Raw genomic sequence first — 7,063 nt, 5'->3', positions numbered from 1 at the left:
CTCCATTGAGAATACTGACCATTTAACCCTACTCTCTGTTTTCTATCTTGTTACCAGTTTTTAATCCACAATAGAACACTACCTCCTATCCCATGACTCTCCAATTTCCTCTGGAGTCTTTCATGAGGTACTTTGTCAAACACCTTCTGAAAATCCAGATACACGTGGAGGGGCATAATCAAATGGCGCTGGCCATCTCCAGGGCCGGCTCCGTAAATTGGCGGAGCCAACCGTATTTTCGAAAATACGGTTGGGGCCGGCCAAATTTCAACATAACTGAGAGTAAATAAAAGCAAGAGAAAAAGGAAACCGATATGGTTCTCCAAGCAAGTGGCTGAGAAAATAAAGGCTAAAGAGTTGGCGTTCCAGAAATACAGAAAAACTCAAAAAGAGGAACATGGAGAGGAATACCGGATGAAACTGAAGGAAGCCAAGAGAGAGATACGTCTGGCGAAAGTGCGTGCGGAAGAACAAATGGCTAGAAAGGTAAGGAGGGGTGACAAAAATTTCTTCAGGTATATTAGTGAAAGGAAAATTACTAAAAAGGGAATTGTGAGACTGAAAGATGCTGCGAACTGCTATGTAGAAAATGATGAAGAAAAGGTAAATTTGCTAAATAGATACTTTTCTTCTGTTTTCACAGAAGAAAATCCTGGAGAAGGACCGAGATGGACTGACAAAAGTGCATGTGAGAGTGGAGTGGATTTAGCACCGTTCACGGAACAGAGTGTGTATGAACTAGGAAACCTAAAGGTGGACAAAGCCATGGGACCGGATGGGATCCACCCCAGGATATTGAGGGAGCTCAGAGAGGTTCTGGCTGGTCCTCTTAAAGATTTGTTTAATAAATCCTTGGAGACGGGAGAGGTTCCGTGCCATTGGAGAACGGCGGAGGTGGTCCCTCTTCACAAAAGTGGTGATAGGGAAGAAGCTGGAAACTACAGTCCGGTAAGCCTCACTTCGGTTATTAGAAAAGTAATGGAAGCGATGCTAAAGGACAGGATAGTGAATCTCCTGGAAGCCAATAAGTTGCAAGATCCGAAACAACATGGTTTTACCAAAGGGAAATCATGTCAAACGAATCTCATTGAATTATTTGACTGGGTGACTGGAGAATTGAATCAAGGACGTGCTATGGACGTAATCTACTTAGATTTCAGCAAAGCTTTTGACACGGTTCCCCACAGGAGGCTCTTGAATAAACTGGACAGGCTGAAGACAGGACCTGAAGTGGTGAACTGGATTAGGAACTGGTTGACGGACAGAAACCAGAGGGTGGTGGTGAATGGAATTCGCTCAGAGGAGGGGAAGGTGAGTAGTGGAGTGCCTCAGGGATCGGTGCTGGGACCAATTCGGTTCAATATATTTGAGAGTGACATTGCCGAAGGGTTAGAAGGTAAAGTTTGCCTTTTTGTGGATGATACTAAGATTTGTAACAGAGTGGACACCCGGGAGGGAGTGGAAAACATGAAAAAGGATCTGCGGAAACTAGAAGAATGGTCTAAAGTTTGGCAATTAAAATTCAATGCGAAGAAATGCAAAGTGATGCACTTAGGGAGTAGAAATCCATGGGAGAAGTATGTGTTAGGCGGGGAGAGTCTGATAGTTACGGACAGGGAGAGGGATCTTGGGGTGATAGTATCTGAGGATCTGAAGGCGACGAAACAGTGTGACAAGGCGGTGGCCATAGCCAGAAGGTTTCTAGGCTGTATAGAGAGAGGTGTGACCAGCAGAAGAAAAGAGGTGTTGATGCCCCTGTATAAGTCGTTGGTGAGGCCCCACATGGAGTATTGTGTTCAGTTCTGGAGGCCGTACCTTGCTAAGGATGTAAAAAAAATGGAAGCGGTGCAAAGAAAAGCTACGAGAATGGTATGGGATTTGCGTTACAAGACGTATGAGGAGAGACTTGCGGACCTGAACATGTATACCCGAGAGGAAAGGAGAAACAGGGGTGATATGATACAGACGTTCAAATATTTGAAAGATATTAATCCGCAAACTAACCTTTTCCGGAGATGGGAGGGCGGTAGAACGAGAGGACATGATATGAGAGTGAAGGGGGGCAGACTCAAGAAAAATGTCAGGAAGTAATTTTTACGGAGAGAGTGGTAGATACTTGGAATGCCCTCCCGTGGGAGGTGGTGATGAAAACGGTAGCGGAATTCAAGCATGCGTGGGATAAACATAAAGGAATCCTGTGCAGAAGGAATGGATCCTCAGAAGCTTAGCCAAGATTGGGAGGCGGGGCTGGTGTTTGGGTGGTGGGGCTAGTTCTGGGCAAGACTTCTACAGTCTGTGTCCTGAAAATGGCAGATACAAATCAAGGTAAGGTATACACAAGAAGTAGCACATATGAGTTTATCTTGTTGGGCAGACTAGATGGACCGTGCAGGTCTTTTTCTGCCGTCATCTACTATGTTACTATACATTTAGGAGTTCGCCGTGTTTGAGATGGCCGGCTTCGGTTTTCGCCCATAAGGGAAACCGAAGCCGGCCATCTCAGACCTGGCCAAATCCAAGACACTTGGTCGTGGGAGGGGCCAGCATTTGTAGTGCACTGGTCCCCCTCACATGCCATGACACCAACCGGGCACCCTAGGGGGCACTACAGTGGACTTTGCAAATTGGTCCCAGCTGCATAGCTCCCCTACCTTAGGTGCTGAGCCCCCCAGCCCCCCCCCCACAACTATACACCACTACCATGGCCCTAAGGGGTGAAGGGGGGCACCTACATGTGGGTACAGTGGGTTTCGGGTGGGTTTTGAAGGGCTCCCATTTTCCACCACAAGTGTAACAGGTGGGGGGGATGGGCCTGGGTCCACCTGCCTGAAGTCCACTGCACCCACTAAAACTGCTCCAGGGACCTGTATACTGCTGTGATGGACCTGAGTAGGACATTTGAGGCTGGCATAGAGTCTGGCAAAAAAGTTTTTAAAGTTTTTTTTTTTTTGGGGGGGGGGTTGGAGGGGGTTGGTGACCACTGGGGGAGTCAGGGGAGGTGATCCCCGAATCCCTCCGGTAGTCATTTGGTCAGTTGGGGCACCTTTTTGAAGCTTGGTCATGAAAAAAAAGGAACCAAGTAAAGTCAGCCAAATGCTCGTCAAGGCTGGCTTTCTTTTTTCCATTATCGGGCAAAGCCGGCCATCTCAAACCACGCCCCCGTCCCGCCTTCGCTACCCTACCGAAACGCCCCCTTGCACTTTCGCCGGCCCCGCAACGGAACACAGTTGAAGCCGGCCAAAATCGGCTTTCGATTATACCGATTTCGCTGGGTTCAGGAGATGGCCGGCGATCTCCTTCGAAAATAAGCTGGAATATCAACCAGCTCACCTTTATCCACATGTTTGTTCACCCCTTCAAAATAATGTAGTAGACTGGTGAGGCAAGATTTACCTTCACTAAATCTATGTTGACTTTGTCTCATTAATCCATGCTTTTGAATATGCTCTGTAATTTTGTTCTTTATAATAGTCTCTACCATTTTGCCCAGCACCGACGTCAGACTCACTGGCCTATAATTCCACGGATTTCCTCTGGAACCTTTTTTAAAAATCGGCGTTGCATTACCACCCTCCAATCTTCTGGTACCACGCTCGAGTTTAAGGATAAATTACATATTACTAACAATAGCTCCGCAAGTTCATTTTTAAATTCTATCAATACTCTGGGATGAATACCATCTAGTCCAGGAGATTTGCTAATTTGCTACTCTTCAGTTTGTAGAACTGCCCCATTACATCCTCCAGGTTTACAGAGAATTAATTAAGTTTCTCCGACTCTTCAGCTTCGAATGCCATTTCTGGCACCGGTATCCCACCCAAATCTTCCTCGGTGAAGACCGAAGCAAAGAATTCATTTAATCTCTCCGCTACGGCTTTGTTTACCCTGATCGCTCCTTTTACTCCTCAGTCATCTAGCGGTCCAACCGATTCTTTTGCCTGCTTTTAATATACCTACAAAAAAATGTTTACTATTGGGCTAATTTTCAAAGCACTTAGACTTACAAAGTTCCATAGGTACTCATGTAACTTTGTAAGTCTAAGTGCTATGAAAATGCGCCTCCACGTGTTTTTGCCTCCAACGCAAATTTTTTTTTTCAAAGTCCCTTTTAGCCTTCCTTATCAGCATTTTGCATTTGACTTGACATTCCTTATGATGTTTCTTATTATTTTCAGTTGGTTCCCGCTTCTATTTTCTGAAGGATTTTCTTTTAGCTCTAATAGCTTCCTTCACTTCACTTTTTAACCATGCCGGCTGTCGTTTGGTCTTCCATCCTTTCTTAATACGTGGAATATATTTGGTCTGGGCTTCCAGGATGGTGTTTTTGAACAGCATCCACGCCTGATGTAAATTTTTTACCCTCTCAGCCGCTCCTTTCAGTTGTTTTTTTTGTTCACTGTTCTTCTAATGTTATCATAGTCTCCTTTTTGAAAGTTAAATGCTAACGTATTTGATTTCCTATGTATACTTACTTCAAAGCTAATATCAAATCCGATCATATTATGATCACTGTTATCAAGTAGCCCCAGCACCATTACCTCCCGCACCAGATCATGCTCTTCACTAAGGACTTGGTCTAGAATTTTTCCTTCTCTCGTTGTCTCCTGTACCAGCTGCTCCATAAAGCAGTCCTTGATTTTGTCAAGGAATTTTACCTCCCTAGCGTGCCCCGATGTTACATTTACCCAGTCAATATCAGGGTAATTTAAATCACCGATTATTATTGTGTTGCCCAGTTTGTTTGCGTCCCTAATTTCCTTTAACATTTCTGCATCCGTCTGTTCATCGTGGCCAGGCAGACGGTAGTACACTCCTATTGCTATCCTTTTCACCTTTACACATGGAATTTCAATCCACAGTGATTCCAAGAAGTGTTTTGTTTCCTGCAGAATTTTCAATCTGTTTGATTCAAGGCTCTCCTTAATATACAATGATACCCCTCCTGGCTGTTGCTGGAAAATGTGAGGGAGTGTAACATTTTTTTGTACCAGCTCTGATGCACGTTTGCTTTTTACATTTAATTTGAATTGAGAGCCCCTGAGGCAGCCCTTTGTTTGGGCAGTGCATGCAAACAGAGCTTATGCATGTTCATTAGGGAAATCCTTGAAACCTGACTGGGTTGCAGCCCTTAAGGACTGAGGTTGCCCACTTCTGCTCTAGTTAATTTAGAAAAATTATTGTTTGGACATCAGTGGCATAGCCAGATGGCAAATTTGGGTGGGTTAATGGATAGTATGGGCGAGTATGACCTGTCCCTGCCCTTCCCTTCTCTTCCCCAGCCCCTATTACTCCCTTGCTTCCCCACGTAAAAATGGGGCAAAGGATCTCCAATCCTTGCCAGATAAAGACATCCGCAGACTGCCATAACTCTTCTCAGAAAACTGTATCAGTCAATGACAACGCTCCCAATCACGGATGCCCTGCATTTTTATCACTCTTCTCTGAATATTTTCTAGTTTCACTGTATTATTTTTGAGAACTAAACAAACATAAAGAGAATGGTGATTACAAATTATAAAGGGGATAGAACATGGAGAGGCCAAACAGGTTAGGGCTCTTCAGCTTAGATAAAGATGACTGAGATGGGATACGACATTGTCCCTTTATCTGGCTGGCTTTAATACTGCTTTTGGCAGATAATCATACCCAAAAGTTCATAGATACTAGAGTGATGAAACCATGATTTCAAGACCAGAAATTTTCTATCCTAGCCTCTGTATTTGCCATGTATGTGTTGTGTTGTGTTATCAAACCAGTAAGGATATAGACAATCCTAGAGGACAAGACATGTACGTGTGCTAGATTCCAGCTCGAGTGGCATAATTGCAGATCATGTTAGCTTGCCAGGTAGGAGGCGTTCGTGTAATCAGCTGAGAAGACAGCCAACAAACGGATAATTTCATAAACAGTTGGGGGGGAGTGGGAAGATGCTATTATTACAGAAAATGTTCTGCCAGAAAGAGAAGAAGCATGAAAAAAAATGTGCAACAGGGCAAAGGCCCTCCCATGAGATAAGCTTACAAGTACTGGTCCGCTATGCTTTAATTAGAGGAAAAGACAATTATTTTGTTTCTGTAAAGCAGAGAACACAATGCAAACGTAAAACTCAGCATTTGTTTTAAATAGCAGCATAGACTACTGGTGGTGTTTCAGCTGATAGACCTCTTGCAGAGGAAAAGAACGAAGCTCAGTGATAGACTGCATGCATTCCTCATGTGCTCCCACATTGAGACACTAAAGCTATTTTTTGTCAAATCTACAAAATGCTATATGCAACTTTCCTTCATGTGTAACCTCCCACACACCTTTTATTTGTTTAGTCAAAGGACATAACAATTAGAAACTAGACAGGCTTCAAGTGCAAGGCATTGGGAAGCTGGGGTAATTTTTATAGACATTGCAAGACAGATGGCTCAAAGCAATCTGCTGTCTGTAGTGAGGAATGAGATGATGCATCACCCCCTCCCCAAAGTCAGGGGTAAAAAAATAAATCAGCCCCCCCCCCCCCAACACACACATTCTTTTGTTTTTATTTCTAACTAGTAAAAAAAGGCCCGTTTCTGGAGCCAATGAAACGGGCGCTAGCAAGGCTTTCCTCTGGCCCCCCCCCACCCAACACACCTTCGTTGTTAGTGACGGCATTGCGCCGCCGTGGACGCCGTCGATGTGTGACTGTGGCCCCCCCACCCAACGCACCTTCGTCATCAGTGGGTGGCCCATTGCACCGCCCTGGACGCTGTCGATGTGAGTGAATTGCTCCGCCCTCAACGTCATAACGTTTGACGCGAGGGCGGGGCCCCAAGACTGTGATTTTCTTGGCTTCAGAGCTTCGAACTTACGAACCTTGGCTTCAGTGACGTCAGACAATAGAACGTTGAGGGTGAGTTTTATATATATAGATATCCTGATTTGTAATCTCTGTTTCTATTCTATCATGTTCTGTATGCTATTTTAACTATGTATGGCAGTTATGATCCACCTAGGTTCAGAAAGAATACAAATACATAAACAAATAAAATAAAATATATCTTCTCCCTTCTGTCCCATAGTGCTATTATATCTG

Source organism: Microcaecilia unicolor, chromosome 2, assembly GCF_901765095.1.
Source record: "Microcaecilia unicolor chromosome 2, aMicUni1.1, whole genome shotgun sequence".
Lineage (NCBI taxonomy): Eukaryota > Metazoa > Chordata > Amphibia > Gymnophiona > Siphonopidae > Microcaecilia > Microcaecilia unicolor.
This window is presented reverse-complemented; position numbering follows the sequence as displayed.